Source organism: Orcinus orca, chromosome 2 (assembly GCF_937001465.1).
Source record: "Orcinus orca chromosome 2, mOrcOrc1.1, whole genome shotgun sequence".
Classification (NCBI taxonomy): domain Eukaryota; kingdom Metazoa; phylum Chordata; class Mammalia; order Artiodactyla; family Delphinidae; genus Orcinus; species Orcinus orca.
In genome coordinates this window covers 130,167,464-130,184,655 of record NC_064560.1, presented here as the reverse complement: position 1 = coordinate 130,184,655, position 17,192 = coordinate 130,167,464, and the positions used below count along the sequence as shown (strand labels likewise).

The window sequence follows — 17,192 nt, the reverse complement described above, 5'->3', positions numbered from 1 at the left end:
AGAATCCTTAGTAAACCAGATCATTCTATTTTTTACTCTTCCTTTAAAATTATAAAGAAAGAGAGACCTGGGGATATTTAATGTAAGATAGAGAACATATATACTCCAGAGGTCCTGGTGTGAATATGATAATGGATATCTATAATAATAACACGTAATTATCAAGAAGGTAAGGAATGATACTTAATCATTCAAGAATATGTGTGGTAAATTAAAAATCTTTTAAAAAAGGAAAGTTTTGTCACTTGAAGGTGTAAACTTAAATTTATCTCCAGATTTTCTTATGTGAAGCCATGCTGGTGCTGGGTAATTGAGATATTACTCTGTTAAAATTTAAAAATTGATGTTAATCGACTACTATTTTATATATCAACATATTATTTTACATTATAAGTTGGAAATGTATCTGATTTACTTTTTAAAATTCATTCTTATCACTTATATACATACAGAATTAAAAAGCAAAGTAGTATTAAAAGACTTGAAAAGAAGATGTGGCACATACATACAATGGAATATTACTCAGCCATAAAAAGAAACGAAATTGAGCTATTAGTAATGAGGTGGATAGACCTAGAGTCTATTATACAGAGTGAAGTAAGTCAGAAAGATAAAGACAAATACCGTATGCTAACACATATATATGGAATTTAAGGGAAAAAAAATGTCATGAAGAACCTAGGAGTAAGACAAGAATAAAGACACAGACCTACTAGAGAATGGACTTGAGAATATGGGGAGGGGAAAGGGTAAGCTGTGAGAAAGCGAGAGAGAGGCATGGACATATATACACTACCAAATGTAAAATAGATAGCTAGTGGGAAGCAGCCGCATAGCACAGGGAGATCAGGTCGGTGCTTTGAGACCGCCTGGAGGGGTGGGATAGGGAGGGTGGGAGGGAGGGAGACGCAAGAGGGAGGAGATATGGGAACATATGTATAACTGCTAACATATGTATAACTGATATAACATATGTATAACTGATATGTATATGTATAACTGATTCACTTTGTTATAAAGCAGAAACTAACACACCATTGTAAAGCAATTATACTCCAATAAAGATGTAAAAAAAAAAAAAAAGACTTGAAACTAAGTAAAGCACTCCCGTTTCACTGCTCACCATCTTCCACAGCCTTGCTCCCCAGAGGCAGTCAGTTTGCATTCTTGGAGCTGTTTCTTATGGCATTTCCATATTTTTAAATGACACTTTTAAGCTGCTCTTTATTGATTTATCAATTTTTTCTCTATCAATTTACTTCCTATTATTAGTTGGGGATTTACTATTCTTAAATTCATTACCATCTCATTCTCAACATACTTATACAAAGATTACCCCATTTTCTCAACATACTTATCCAATAAGTATGTTGCATTAAATCAGCACTAAATATTGCTCCTTTTTGAGCAATTTATTATGATTGTTTCTTTTCTCCTATAACTTTTTCTTTTGGGGGGAGTTAGTAATAACCTCATTTTTATTTGCTTATTTTTTGTGTACCTACTGTATTTTTCCTAAATGTTTCAACAGATCTGTAAGATGATGTCAGTATTTTTTGAGTGCTGAAACATGGTTTCAGACACTGTATCAAATTTGCTTTTCTTTGTGGAGACCTTTCCATACTGATCTGTTTTACAATCTAGATTGGTTGCTTTCTACACCTGGTGCATAGTGGACATCTTGGGACTTCCCTTGGCTCTTCTCCTATGTTAGATCCTTTATTTCATGAGTCCCACACTCGTCCTCCCCCCTTTTCCTCCTTTATTTTATAGAGGTATATTTTTCAGCTACTTCCTGATAAAGGAGTCATAAAAGTTTGCCCTCTTGAAAATATCTTCATCCCATCCTCACATTTGATTGAATATTAGCTTATGTATATAATTGTAGACTACAAAATAATTTTCCCTTAGAGTTATGAAAGCATTGCTCCCTTCTCTTCCTTCATTTTTCTGTTCTCTATCTGTGGTCATAGGGCATATGTTCATCTGCATTTGTATGCTTGTTTTCTTGTGTTTCCTCTTCTTTTAAAAAGTTCTTTATATTCTACTTACTAGGAGATTTTCTAGATGTTCTCTTTCATTGAATGTTTTATTTCAGCAATTATTTTTATTTTCTAAAAGTTGTTACTGTTTCTCTAATTATTCAGTTTTTTAACATAGTACATTCTTATTTTGCCGCTGTAATTACCTTTTCTTATGTCAGAGGATGGTAATAATTTTCTTAAGGTTTCTTCTCTTGGTACTGTATTTCCTCTGAGTACTTTTTTTTTGTTTATTTATTTTGGTTTTAGTCTTTCATGTTGGAGGCTTTTCTGAAAGCCTAGACTTAATGAGGTGCTACAGATTTATTTGGAAGCTGTGTGTCTAGAGGCAAGAATTGTTTCGTAGGTGGCTTCATTAGGGTGATCAAGAAAAGAGCTAAAATTTCTCTTGGGAGATCCCAGATTGTGGTATCTATATGTCTTTTTCTGGGGTCTTAAACGTTCTCCAATGAATTTTCAAATATTCTTTCTTGGATAGTTTACACCTGTCTGCCAACAATTAGGAACCAGTTCAGGTCCGACTGAGCCTTGTCCTTCGACTCCCTCTATGTTGTGCTTGGTCGTTCCAAGTCAGGAACATCCCTGGTTTAAGATATCCAACATTCTGATCCTCTAGAGGCCGAAGAGGACGTGTGGAATGAGGTAGTTAACCTGTGTGTGGAAATTTTCTTTATACAGACTTTTAGAGAACCCCTCAGTATTCAGTGCTAATATTACCCCAGCCTTTCAGGGTTTCATTAGGCAAATTATCTTGATTCTTACATTCTCCTCCTTTTCTGCCACTTAATTTTCTGCATCCTCTGCTGTGCTGAATCAGTCACTAGTCTTCTGCCTAAGTTTTTCATTTTCCAAAAGCTTGTGTTTGTTGTTGTCTTCTCTACTGTTCTTTTTGTCCTTCAGTTTTGTACTTTTTTGGTTAATTTAGAGGAGTTTCAGAAGGAAGCATGCTTCATTTGCCATACTTACCTGTGACAATAATGGTAATAATCTAGTGATTCGCTCTGTGCTAGACTTGTTCTTTGTGGTTTTGTTTTTTGCGGTACGCGGGCCTCTCAGTGCTGTGGCCTCTCCTGTTGCGGAGCACAGGCTCCGGACGCGCAGGCTCAGCGGCCATGGCTCACGGGCCCAGCCGCTCCGCGGCATGTGGGATCTTCTGGGACCGGGGCACGAACCGGCGTGCCCTGCATCGGCAGACGGACCCTCAACCACTGCGCCACCAGGGAAGCCCAGTTCTTTGTGTTTTAATGTTGATTTTCTTTTAATCTTCAAACAGATCCCATTAGAAAGACACTGCTATTATCCTCATTTTACAGATGGGGGAACAAAATAATAAGTAAGCTGCCCAATATCACATGACTAGTAAACGGCAGAAAGATTTGAATCTACAGACTTACTTCTGGAACCTGAGGTTGGTACTTTATCATTATGAACCAGAAGTCTACAATACTTCTTTATAACCTCTAGAGTTACTTTAACATACGGCTTAAAAGTCACTTCACATAAGACAAATTGCTAGATTTTCATATATCTAAATTAGAAGAAAACCTAGTAGCTTATAAATATGCTACGTACACACACACACGCCACACATATAGAAATCATTACTTATTATTTCTGTGAAGAATGATTTTTTGGTGACACAAAACTTTAATGTAAACTATTAGTTACCACCTAACACCATTCTTCTAAGTAAAATTTTTAAATGATATTTACTGTCTGAACTAGGGCACAATGTTCTATACACTAAGTATAATAAATAAAATCAGAGTATTAATAAATTTTAGTTGATCTTATTAAAATTTTTCCTGTTTAAAAATTTTAGGAAGAATTAGAAATATAAGATTTGTTTGCAAGATTATACATAAACAAAACTTTTGTTTCTTTCAAAAATATTATGGCTAAACACTTGAAATTTAATATAAACTGAATTCTACTTTGAGTGTCACCAATTAAAAATAAATCGTCTTCGATACAGTTTGATTTTTTCTTTTATAATAATCATTTCTATTTTGTGTAATTTTTCTATCCTTCTGTTTCTTCAGTGTAGAGAGAAATCTATTGCCTTCCTGCTGAGAATATAATTTCTGAATCTAGGTGATGTACTGTCAGCACAGTGAAGCAGGAAATTATTCTCCTGTGTCAGCTGCTGCTGTTAAAGAATAAACAAGGTTTGGGATAGGATGCATTTCTGTTATCTCTACTCGCAAATCTCATACGACACGCAAATAGATTTTAATTCAAGAGAGTTCAAAGTATTTTGTGACAAAAGATACTCCCTGCTCTCAGTTCTTTTTCTACTCCTTCTAAAAATCTCAAGTGTATTTCAAAATTCCGTGCTTTTTTGTCTCTCTGAGTGGTAGCAGTCATCAAATTTATTCAATTTTTTCAAGTGATAGAGCATGTGGAAATCATATTCTTTAGGACACTGGGAATATTGGTATATTAAACTTAGCAGTAATAGTAGCAGCAGTGATAATAATACTAATAGCTAAATGGAACTTAGTATGAGCCAGGGACGACAACTACATGCTTTCCACATATTAACTGAATTAGTTCACACAATAATTCTGTGAGGAAAAGGCAGCACAAAAGGTTAAATAATTTGCCAACAGCATGTATGTATGTGTGGTATATATATGTTTGTATATAAACACATATGTGTATGTAAGGGTATATATGTGTGTGTGTATTCATATACATACATATATACATACCTGTGTATGTGTGTGTGTGTGTATACACACACACACCTACATATATGTATGGAAATTTATATATACATATGTAAATATTTTTTTTCTCTATAAAATTAGAGGCAGAGATAGGATTTGCTTAATCTGCTCCCAGGGTCTGCCCTCTTAACTACCATGTTATACTAATAGAATAGTCTTGTATAGGCAAATAGGAATTATCAAATATTAAAAATTAGGTAAAATCTCAGAATTTGCCAATTTTATCCCTTAATCTAAGTTTTTCATAAATTGGGGAAAGACTGCTGTTACTTAATTTTTTTCTCCAAAAAAGTCTCAGGAGCTTATAGAATACCAATTTGATGGACAGTCTCTGCCTTGTGTCTTTATATGGCATAGACAGTAAATTTATATTTCCTTATCCAATAAAGTTTTCATTTTACTAAATTGTCACAATGAATGATTTCAATATTATATTTCTATAACTTTGTGGTAGAAGAAACTATAATACTCATTCTTTTTCATTTGATGAAATTATTATTTAAGGACATGTATTATTAAAATGACAAATTATAGACATCACAAGGAGTTCTGAGAAATTCACGTACAGTTTTGTCAACCTTAAAGTGGAGAGATGGTCTTAGAATCATGACGAAGCCTATATTTATTTTTAGTGTCATTATAAAGTATAAATTTGGTATATGATCTCTCTTGAATATCATTCTTGGATATTTAAATTTGGAAATGTTAGCAGCAATTGATAATAAGATAGTCTCAAATATAAGCCTGTCTACATCATATAAAAATGATATTAAAATTTATAGCTACCCCATATTTTAAAAATTGGGCATTCAGTATCCTTCCCAGAGTTACCAGTAGAGTATTTGATAAATGATGAGGGTAAGAATAAATTCCAAATTGTTGGGTTCCAAAGCAAACTTTATATGTCTAATTATGCTTACACAGCTACCAGGATATTTTATATATTCTATTTTCTTAAGATTGGTGGTTATTTCTTCTTTTAGAAAACATGCATTAGAGTCATAAATATTACTAAAGAATATTAAAAAATAAATATATAATTGCACAGGAGTATGGATAGATCTACACACTTTAGAAAAGTAACCACTTTTTTTTAACTTTAAAGGATAGAAAACTATTTCCTTCTCTTGTAAAAATCAACTTATAGTTAATTTAAAATTTCCTTGTTTCTATAAATTTTCTGTTGCATCCAAGTAAGATGCATGATATGTAGGCAGGGAGGGAAAACTTAACCTTGAATTCCTTTAGTCAGAAGTTTTCTGTCTTAGTTTGCTGAAACAATATTACCTGGTTCCATTCTAATATCATCAGGTAGGCTAGGGAATTTTAGAATGACTAAAGTTAAGTATAGCATGAATACTAAAATAATAATAATAACCTTAAACTCTTGATACTGTTATATCCATGGCATTATCTGGGTTTCTGAAATTAAAATAGAACATTGTTAAAACCTAACAAAATGTTTTGGCCTATTTAAACCCTGTTTCCTAGCTATAACTTTCCTATATATATATTATAATTTTATTGAGTTTTATAGCATAACTTAATATGCCCTGCGATCCTAGAAACAAAATATTACTTGCATGTGATGAAAGCACGTTTGAGTAGCTGTATGTTTAGATTTATTTCTTATTTTAAATGTATGAAATTCTTGCTATGCTCTGTCACTGTGTTCCATTTGAAGTGCAGGTAGCCTGAAAAAGAAGCTTCAAATTGAAAATGCGTTTTTGTTTTTGGAAAAGCTATAAAAAAATAGCTTTACAGGAAAATGTCAGTGGAAAAACGAAGAACAAAAGTTTTGCCTTAATAAACTCATTTGCATATCAGCCACTGTAACAATATTACCATTGTTTCTCTACCTGCATTGCACTCAGGTCACCATATTTAAAAATATAATTTATAATTATATTTACTTTTTTAATAATTTACTTTCATGACTATTGCTGAAAAAATCATGTGTCTCCATTTGCACTTAGAGTTTTTGAGGCCCGTTTCTGTTTCCATGTAATTATCCCAAATTTTTTACTTCTTGACCTTATTAGTAGAACAACTACTTTAAAAAAATTAATAGACTACACTTTTTAGAGCAGTTTTAACCTTAACAGAAAAATTTAGTGGAAAGTCCAAGGGAGTTGCAGTATACAATTGACCCTTCATATCTGCAGGACCCGCAGCCTCAGATGCAACCAACCAAGGATTGAAAATATTTGGAAAAAAAAAAAAAAAAATCCCAGAAAGTTCCAAAAAGAAAAAACTCGTATTTGTTGTGTGGTAGCAACTATTTACATAGAATTTACATTATATTAGGTATTATAAGTAATACAGAGATGTTTAATGTGTATGGGAGGATTGCATAGGGTATATGCCAGTACTACGCAATTTTATATAAGGGACTTGAGCACCCCTGGATTTCGGTATCTGCGGGAATCCTGGGACTAATTTCCAATGGATACTGACGGTTGACTGTACCCTTTCTTGTCCCTACTTCTCCTGCCCCCCACCCCAGCACACAGTTTCTCCTATTAACATCTTGCGTTAGTATGGTAGAGTTGAAGTCCATAGTTTACATTAGGATTCGCTTTCAGTGCTTTTACAAATGTATAATGATATTTATCCATCATTGCAGTGTCATACATAACAGCTTCCCGGCCCTAAATATCCCCTCATGATGTGTTCTACCTCATCCTTCCTTTCCTCCCTGTGCATCTCTGGCAACCATTAATCTTTTAACTGTCTCTTTAGTTTTGCCTTTTCCAGAATGTCATATACTTGAAATCATGGAGTATGTATAGCCTTTTCGGATTGTTTTTTTTTTCATTTTGTAATATGCATTTAAGCTTTCTTTATGTCTTTTTGTGATATGATACCTCATTTCTTTTTATATAATATGGGTATACCACAGTTTGTTTATTCATTCTCCTGTTGAAGAACATCTTGATTGCTTCCAAGTTTTGGCAATTATGAATAAAGCTGCTATAAACATTTGTGTGTAGATTTTTTTTTTATAGATATGAGTTTTTAGCTCATTTGGGTAAACGCCAAGGAGTGTGATTGCTGGATCATATGGTAAGAGTATGTTTAGTTTGAAAGAAACTGCCAAAATGTTTTCCAAAATGGCTGTACTATTTTCCATTCCACTAGCAGTGGATGAGAGTTCCTGTTGCTCTACATCCTCATTAACATTTGGTGTTGTCACTGTTTTGGATTTTAGCCATTCTAATAGATGTGTAGTGGTATCTCATGGTTGTTTTAATTTGCAATTCCCTAATGACATACCATTATATCCCCCCCTCAAATTCATATCTTGAATTTCTAACCCCCCAGTACCTGACAGTGTGACCTTATGACCTTATTTGGAGTTATGGTCTTTACAGAGTTAATCAAGTTAAAGTGAGGTTATTACAGTGGGTCGTAATCCAATATGACTGGTGTCCTTATAAAAAGGGGAAGTTCGGACACAGATATGCATAGAGGGAGAATGCCATGGGAACATGAAGACTGCCATCTATAAGCCAAGAATTGAGGCCTGGAATCTGATCCTACCCTCACAGCCCTCAGAAGGAACCAGCCCTGCCAACACCTTGATTTCAGACTTTGACCTCCAAAACTGTGAGACGATTAATTTCTATTAAGTCATCCAGTTTGTCATACTTGGTTATGGCAGCCCTGGCAAACTAATACACATTTGATTGATGTTCAGCATCTTTTCATATGCTCATATGTTATCAGCTTATCTTTTTAGGAAGGTGTCTGCTCAGACCATTTGCTCATTTTTTAATTGAGTTGTTTGTTTTCTAGTTGTTGAATTTGAGTTTTTTGTATATTTAGATTACTAGTCCTTTATCATATATGTGTTTTCCAAATATTTTCTCCCTATCTGTAGCTTTTTTTCTTTCATGGATTGTGCTTTTGGTGTTGTATCTGAAAAGTTATTGTCAATTCCAAGGTCACCTAGATTTTTCTATATTCTGGGAGTTTCGTAACTTTGTCTTTTTTCTATTTTGAGCTCATTTTTATAAAAGGTTTATTGTCTGTGTCTAGATTTTTTTGGGGGGGGGGATATGGATGTCCAATTAGGCCAGCACCATTTGTTGAAAAGGCTATCCTTTCTTCATTGAATTTTGTTTGCTTCTTTGTCAAAGATCAGTTGATTACATTTGTGTGAGTTTGTTTCTGGTCTCTCTGTTCTCTTCCATTGGTCAATTTTTCTGTTCTTTGACAGATATCACACAGTCTTGAATACTGTTGCTTTATAGTAAGTAGTAAGTCTTAAAGTCTGATAGAGTCAGTCTTCCAACTTTGTTCTTCTCCTTCAATACTGTGTTGACAATCCGGCTGACATTATTTACTGACAGTAAATTAACATGTGAGTTTGAATGACTTGAGTTTGTATGGTTTTCCTTACACTTTCCAATTTACTTATAAATGATAATGTTTATTCTTATATCCCATGAAATAGTAGACTAGAAAAAAGGTATAAATATAGAACTTAGTTCTGTAATTTTGAGTCATATTACTTTCATTATGTTGTATCTCTGAGAAGGACTAACTGATAAAATGTTATATACATGGCATAATTTAGGATGATAAGTGATTGTAAAATGAATAGGACCATTACATAAGGAGTTATAAACGTCAATGTAATAGGATCCTGTATTCTCTAAAAGTGTGACATTTAAACAGAGATAACGTTATGTATTATTTAGTCATGTAAAATACTGATACCTTAATTTATTTAAAAAGATATACCTAAGTTTTCAGAGAATTCCCATTAAAGATTAATTTAAATATTAAATAAATGGAAAGGGCATGATTCAATTTGGGGGAAAGCCCAAAGTTATTAAGCTATAAATCAAGGCAGAATATTCTTTAAAGTTGGGTTTCAGGTTACTCCAATATGAATATCGAAAATGTTCCTTTAAAACAATAAATGTTTTAACCTGTTTTTTCTTTTTCCTTCCCTGTAGCCTTTTTGTTCTGCAAGTTTGGTGTCTTATTTAGGGGATTCTACTTTTTAGTTTCTATACAACCTAGTATTCTCCACAAATGTATAAAATATTTATATTTGTTCGTATTTGTAATAAGACCTAGTATTATTTACAAATGTTCAAAATATTTCTGTAACTTTTATACAAGGGGAAATATGAAGAATTCCTTATAAAATACCCATAGTTATGTAATTACTAGTAGTTCTTAAGAATAAGAAAAATATGATAATGCAGCTATTCAGCCTGATAGTCATAGAATATTTTAGAGAGATGAAAAGTAAAAAATCACTTACTAGCTCATTGCTGTTAACCATTTCATAATATAGTATGACTTGAGATGGAGAATGAAGTGGGAATGCAAACATGAAGTGATTTTATTTTTCTCCAATCTGACCTTTGTTTGTGATTGGTCAAATCAGGTTTTTGTTTGTTTCTTTACTCATCTTGAAGAAATGTCAAAGCTTTCTGGACACTTCAGAAAATCAGTTTAATCTGACTAGTTTGAATTTTAACCTCATAGCCCAATTTAAAACTCAGCTTTCCCCCTTCTACTCAGTGCCGCTTAGGCTGTTCTAGGAGATTGTAGTGTGGAAAGGGTTGAATACAGTCATTCAGTCTGCGCACTCCAGTGAGTAGAGAGTGATCTGCTCTTTCATTTATATTCCTTTCTCCTCCTGGGTGAGAGAGATAGAAAGGGAAAAGATTTTCCTACTTTAGTGGTGCCCTTTTTGTTTCTTTTTCTATCTCTGGTCATCTGAGTAACACTGACTAGACCTCATGCCTTCTGTGGGGAAAGAGAGGCAAATACTACCGTTGATGTGGCACGTGTGTAAAACTTTTTTTGGGAGGATGAGATATTTTTGCAGAGTCACACTATCCAGTTTGTCTTTTTCTACTCTTTCGAAGTTTCTCCTTCTCCAGTACGCCCACAGCCTCTGGCTGCTGGGATCCCCATTGTGTGGAGGCTCAATCCAGCTACTTTGTTAGTCACACTCTTTGCTGTTATAAATAGTGAGTCCAGTTCTCTCTACCCTGTTTTCCAATCCACATCTTTTTTTCCTCTCCTCATATAGGCATGGGTCGTAGGTATGGGCATGGGATGATAAGCAAGTCTAAACACAAGCAGAAATCCAGCCGAAAGATGAGATACCAGTCTTCCATTCTTGCCAATCTTTCGACCCGCTCTGACTTGATTTAGACTCTTGGAAATAGCACTATCCAACTACGTTAAGTCAGTGAAGCAAACTCTGATGATTGACTCACTCAAGGTGGGCAGGGGTGGGCAGTTCTAGGGTAAAGAGGAACTGAGGAAGGTAAAGATGTTTCGGTTATTGTGGAGAGGTAGTTGGCTCTCACTTGTTTAGGCTGTCTTTTGAACGTGAAATACTTGATTGGTGACTCTTTGTTCTCAGTCTTGGGTTGTAATGCCAATCCCTGGCAATGGGAAAAGTCCCACCTGATAGTCTGTTATGTAAATTTTATTATAGTCTTGCGAGTACTGCCATTCTTGTTGGCTACCATCAGTTCCACCATTTGTTCCCATCTCAGGGCTTTGCTCTCACTGTTCCATCAGTGTTCTTACCCCAGATAGTCAGTCTGTAGACTCCTGCCACTTCATTCTTCATTCATATAATGCTGCTTCCTTGGGTTTTCTTTGTACACTGTTAAAATAGTGTATTGGTCACTCTCTTCCCATGGCTTGCTTTACTTTTAGTTCATATGTGAATCATTTTCTTACATTTTATTATACATTTAATAGTTTATTATCTGTCTTTTCTATTTACATATAATCTTTTTTTTTTTTTTTTTGCGGTACGCGGGCCTCTCACTGTTGTGGCCTCTTCTGTTGTGGAGCACAGGCTCCGGACGTGCAGGCCCAGCGGCCATGGCTCACGGGCCCAGCCGCTCCGCGGCATGTGGGACCCTCCCGGACTGGGGCACGAACCCGCATCCCATGCATCGGCAGGCGGACTCTCAACTACTGCGCCACCAGGGAAGCCCTGCATATAATCTTAAAGAGAGCAAGTCACTGGCTCCTTTGTTCGGTGCTTTGCCCAGTGCCTAAAATGGGACCTGATGCATAGGAGACAGTTGATTTTTTTTGTTTTTGTTGAGTGAATTAATGAATGAATGGATGCTAGTTTCTATACTCAAACTTTAGGAATAGCTTTGATTTATCTAACAATGTTTACCCTTCTAGTGTTTTACAGAGTAGTATACTTTAAAAATTTTTTACAGATCTTTTATTATTCCTAACTATGTATTCCCATTGTTGCCATCCCAGTTGAACCATCTACACCTTTAGTTCATTTTCCATGCTGCTGCTAGAAATTATTTTTATAAAATACTTCTCAAAATGCCATCCTCTGGAATAAAATATTCAAAAATTCCTTAGCATAATTGGGCCTGTGCCTCTTGTCCTTCTCACTGACCCCTCCGTGTACTCTATTCTAGTCTTATTCTTTTCATTGCAGTACTCTGAATGCTTAATATGTTTCTCTTCTACTTCTGTATCTTTACTTAAATCCTGTACCGTTTGTTCTTACTGCTATATATTTTATTAGTGTGTGAATACATAAAATATGACTCCTATCATGAGAAGACTCTAGGAAAGGTACTTGACATTTGAAATGATTGGGAACCAACTATATAGTTGCACTGTATGCTATTATTTCAGATATATTTACCAACCTCTTCCTTCACTGAGCATCTTTAATACATGGTAACAGTTCATTTGTCATTTTTTGATGGGTATTTAAAAGTTACCACAATCTTGAAGAGCACCGTGCACATGATTTTGTAATGATGTTGGTAATATTGTGAATTCATTTTAAAGGTAAGGCTAATCTACATGTTGTAACACAAGGATTCTTTTTAAAGGTTGTGTATGTATGAATGTTTGTTGTATCTTTTATCTTCAGAAAACTAACCTGAGTAAAGAAAATGATATGTGAAAGTAAAAGTATTATATGTATAACTTTTTCAGAAAATGTGTTTCCTTGATAGATTCCTCACATTTAGATTTTTTTGTTTGTTTGAAAGGCAAGACTGATAAAGGAGGTGAAATTATTTTATATAAACAATTGAAGCCAAATGTTTTTCATATCTGAGGCTTTTCCAAGTAAGTACTGTGTCATAGAAAGGACCGGTGTGGCTTTTGGGGAAATGTAGATTCTAGGAGTATGTAGCAGTGTTCCAAAACTTGTATTTAGCATTTTTGTATCTAAAATAATGCAGAAATGTATAGCTTGTGATGTTGATGTCTTTTAGAAGACACACCTAAATAAAAGTAGATGACGCAGCTAAGTAAAAGTAATATATTATGAAGTTATGTAGAAGTAAATAAAGATGGGACCCTATAAGGAAGTTTTATTTTTTTGACATAGCTCTTTTGAACAATTACTGCTGTTACTGATAATAATAGGTCAGTATTAGGTGCTTTATGTGAGTTATTTCATTTCATGGTTGGAACATTCCTGTGTCTGCTACTCATTTTACATAATGAACTGCTCAGATTTAGGCATTTGATTTAAATTACTGCTGCTTATTCAATTGGGTGTCTTCATATCATTTATCAGTAGTTCCTTAAACTTTTTTTGGAAAATCACAGAGCCTTTTGAGAACCTGACAAAAGTCCATTTCCCCTAGAAAAAAATGTACTTATACACCTGTATAATATGTCTTTATTTTAGCCTGCACTTTTGCAGAGTTCCTAGGTTTCCTAATTCCCATAAGTAGACCCCAGATTGGGAATCTCTGATCCATGTCTTTTAATAAAGAGACTGGAAAACTCTGAACTTTTTTCTTCCTTTATGAACTCTTGTCACTTAAAGGCAATAATATTCATTTACATTATGCCTTATTATAGAAAGAATTTAAGAAAGCTGAAGGGAATTGTCAGCTACCTCTAACTTCACTGAATATATGCCAGGATAAATTCTGTTATGGCAAGTGAGATTCAGATAAGTTTGATGGATGGGACACTTTTTAATGGTCATATTTGTTGGACTTCACATCAAAGCATTCTCAGTCTGTTTCAGGAACCTAAATGTGATATTTTGAAATAATGTAATCAGTTACCTCTTCAGATTAGCATAAATATAGTAGCTGTGCCTAGAGATAGAAGATTAGAAAGATAGTACCTTCAAGCCTAGTGATTCAGTGATATTTCTCAGAGAATAACTTTTGGATTTTATCTTCTGATTCCATCAAAGATAAATCATGTAGAAAGGGTGTTGTTTTGTAATAAAAGTAGGTTATAGTAATAATTTTATGTATTAATGAGCTAAAGTTACCATATAATTGGTTAATTCATTGTTTATATGGGTTGAGGATGAAGATGTGTTTAGATCCTGAGTCATTGTGACTTTGGAGAAGTTGTCATTTTATAATGAGGTCACTTTTAAAGCTCCCTTTTATGAAAAATAACCATTGCTAGTAGTTGAGGACTGGTTATTTTATAAAATTTTTAATATGAAGTAATTAAGAATTTCAGAATGTTTTTTCTTTATAGTTCCTTTTAGATATTTTCATGTTACTTATTTATACTTCAGGTTTGATATCTCACCTATTTTTTTTTTTTTACCCCTTGAATTGTTAACTAAAACAGAAGTATTAAATTGGCTGAACAGAATAAAGAATCATACTGTATACATTTGCCTGGTTTTAGGTAAATTACTATAGAAATAATGTTATAAATCAGTATATAATGCTTGGGTTTAATTTTTTAACGTATGTTTTAACAGTGATTTCTAGTTATATTGTGAATTGAATAACTGTATTTCTATTTTTTCCTTCTCATTCTTAACATTCAATTTTTAAGTGAATAGTAGCCTATCTGTGTAGGGCTCTTGTGACTGAATGATGTATTCTGCTTTGCTGTGGCACAGTTTTCAGACAGCCACTTTTGTTGTTAAATGTTTTCATTTTCTATAGTACTTTTCATCCCTGTATATATGTACAGGAGTCACTTCACCCACCACCGAATTGCAGCCACTTCTGAGGTGGAACGCAGCAACTGTTTAACAGCGCACTTTCCCCTAGGTGCTGACAGCTGTAGAAGAAATTGTACATGGTCCTGTACAGAAGGTATTTCTCCACTGTGCCATCTGCAGAGTGAAACTGACTAGGAGTACTACATAGACTGTAAGTTTCTTGTGTACCCGCCCTAGACTGGAAAACCCAATATGAGAGAATAACGAAAAACTGGGAAGCATCATTTAAAAATGTATTGAGGTCAGTTAAACTTAGTGCTGCTCTCCCTGGCTCTAAATTTTATTTTAAGGTCATCTAATTTGTGATTGGTACTGTTTAAATAACAAACAAATGGATGCACTGCTCAGAAATGATTTTATTCTAAAAGCAAATGTAACTAAAATGCTTTTATAAATACTTCACTTTTAATGCAACTTAAGAGAATCAATTTGTTTTTAAATATTTTTCAAATAACCAAATCAGTATTATATGATTTTAGAGCTGTGTTCTTAAAGTAGCAAATCAACTTATAATTCAACAGAAACATCCTAATTAGCTTTCCTTGCAGTGTTGTATGCCTTAGTCTTAATACTTTCACTCTTCTCATGAAAGTTTTGCAACAAAGCCAGTTTGTGATGAATGTAGTTTTGATTTTTTGTTTTAGAAGCATTGCGTTTGAACTTTTTAACATATTGAAAGAAAGCGTGGGAGAGAATAAATAGTAAATATTTGAACTTCCACGTAACGTATTTTAGTCTCTCCCTCCCATTTAACTGTTTAATGATTTCCTTTTTTCCTTTTGTAAAAGCAATTTTACAAGAATGCTGCTTTTGTAATAGTTTGGCATGGTTATGACTTATAGGATAGGAAAATAACATTAGGAACTGCTGTGTCTATTTTTAAACAATATGATATGGATTGTTATATTTCATTGTTTTGCTTTTTTTGAGTCAGTTGTATGACTTACTAGTTATCTTTGTGTGTGTGTTGTGTGTGTGTGCATCTATAGACGTTTCTGTGGCAAGAAATTAGGGTCTCAGTCATTAGAAAGTCTTAATCTTGTAAAACATAGTGTCATTTGTTTTAGGTAACTTTAAAGTATGTGTCATAACTTAAATGATATTTGTGTACATCTCTATACTGTAGGTTCTCAGTGAAAGCAGATAAAAGCCTCTCTGGGCCACAGTTTGTTTACTTGTAAAATGAGGTGGGTGGAAGAAATTATTTTCTAGAGACCTTTAAGTGTTTTCTGTTTAACTCAGTGGTAGAATTCTATGTATTGAGAATTGTACCTTACATTATGTAACCAAGATATTTTGGTGCAAGTGATTTTGTTCCAGTTAGAATATTATTTGTACTAGTTAAATACAGAGTGATGCTATTTTAGAATCAAAAGAGGAGTTCTGATTTCCTACAAAGATTTTAAACTGTCTCTAATTTTATAGTGGAGTTACCCCCAATGTTTTGAAATAAATTTTTTTGAGAAATAATACAGTATGATTCTCATCAGGGAGCATCAAGCAGATTAGAAAAAGCTAGACTTTATTTACATTCAGAAAAGAATGCACTTAAATATTACCAAAAAGCTAACATTTTAAGGAGATTTTACCCCTTACTTGCATAGACTTAATACTTTACTCAGTAGTCAAAGCGTTAAAAAACTGAACATTAGTATTTTAAAAAATATAGTTTAGACATAATATAATATACTTACGTACCTCTAGCAAGAGAGTATTTTATCAGTATGTGAAATATTCGATTTGCTATAACTGGTTCCTTTGTATTTTCTGCATGCAGTGTAAGTATTACTTAATCCCATTCATCTTATTAACTGAAGTAATCATATTTGACAGAATAGGCCGTATGTTTTATATATTATTTTACTGTGTTGGTGAAAAGGTACAAACTATACCTGTGGTGCATATGTGAGTATATATTTTTCAGTTACACAGGATATTTAATTGTTATATATTAGATCTTCCATGGATGATGAAGTTTAACAACTTATTAGATTCATATGAAACTTATACTTTAATATACTCCCAGTATATGGTATTTGGAAGAGGGAATTATATGGAAACTTTCATTTTTATTTAATACACTTGTGTACTATTTGAATTTAATGAATATGTACTACTTGTGTAATCAAAAATAATGTTGGTGTTTCAGTTCAATTGTATATTTGAAACGTTAGTTTATTTAGAAATTATCCTCATTGCATAAAGTATCTTATCGATATCTAATATCTCTATTTAATTGTTTATTTTCCAAGAGAGTGCTCTTCATCATATTCTGAAGAACTAGAATTGTGGTCAGGCTTATTATTTAATTTATACTCTCTTAATAATTTGGCATTCAGAAATAAATACTAAATCAAGAGCAGTTAATCTTAATGAAACCTTTATTTTTTCATCCTCCCCCATTATAATTTTCTATTTGAAATAGGAAAAATGAAT

The 17,192-nt window shown here is 33.5% G+C and overlaps 1 protein-coding gene across 6 annotated transcripts in view; it reads left to right on the top strand.

Moving 5' to 3' along the window:
* The window catches only part of NOVA1 (NOVA alternative splicing regulator 1), a 138,784-nt gene that overhangs the window by 32,453 nt on the left and 89,139 nt on the right, over window positions 1–17,192 (top strand). The window contains exon 1 of one of the 6 annotated variants that reach the window (XM_049705834.1): window positions 14,813–14,907. The exons of the other annotated variants lie outside the window; for them this stretch is intronic. The gene's annotated coding sequence lies outside the window, so the exon portion shown is untranslated. Of the gene's footprint in view, window positions 1–14,812; window positions 14,908–17,192 lie in introns of those variants that run through there. 6 annotated transcript variants of the gene reach the window in all.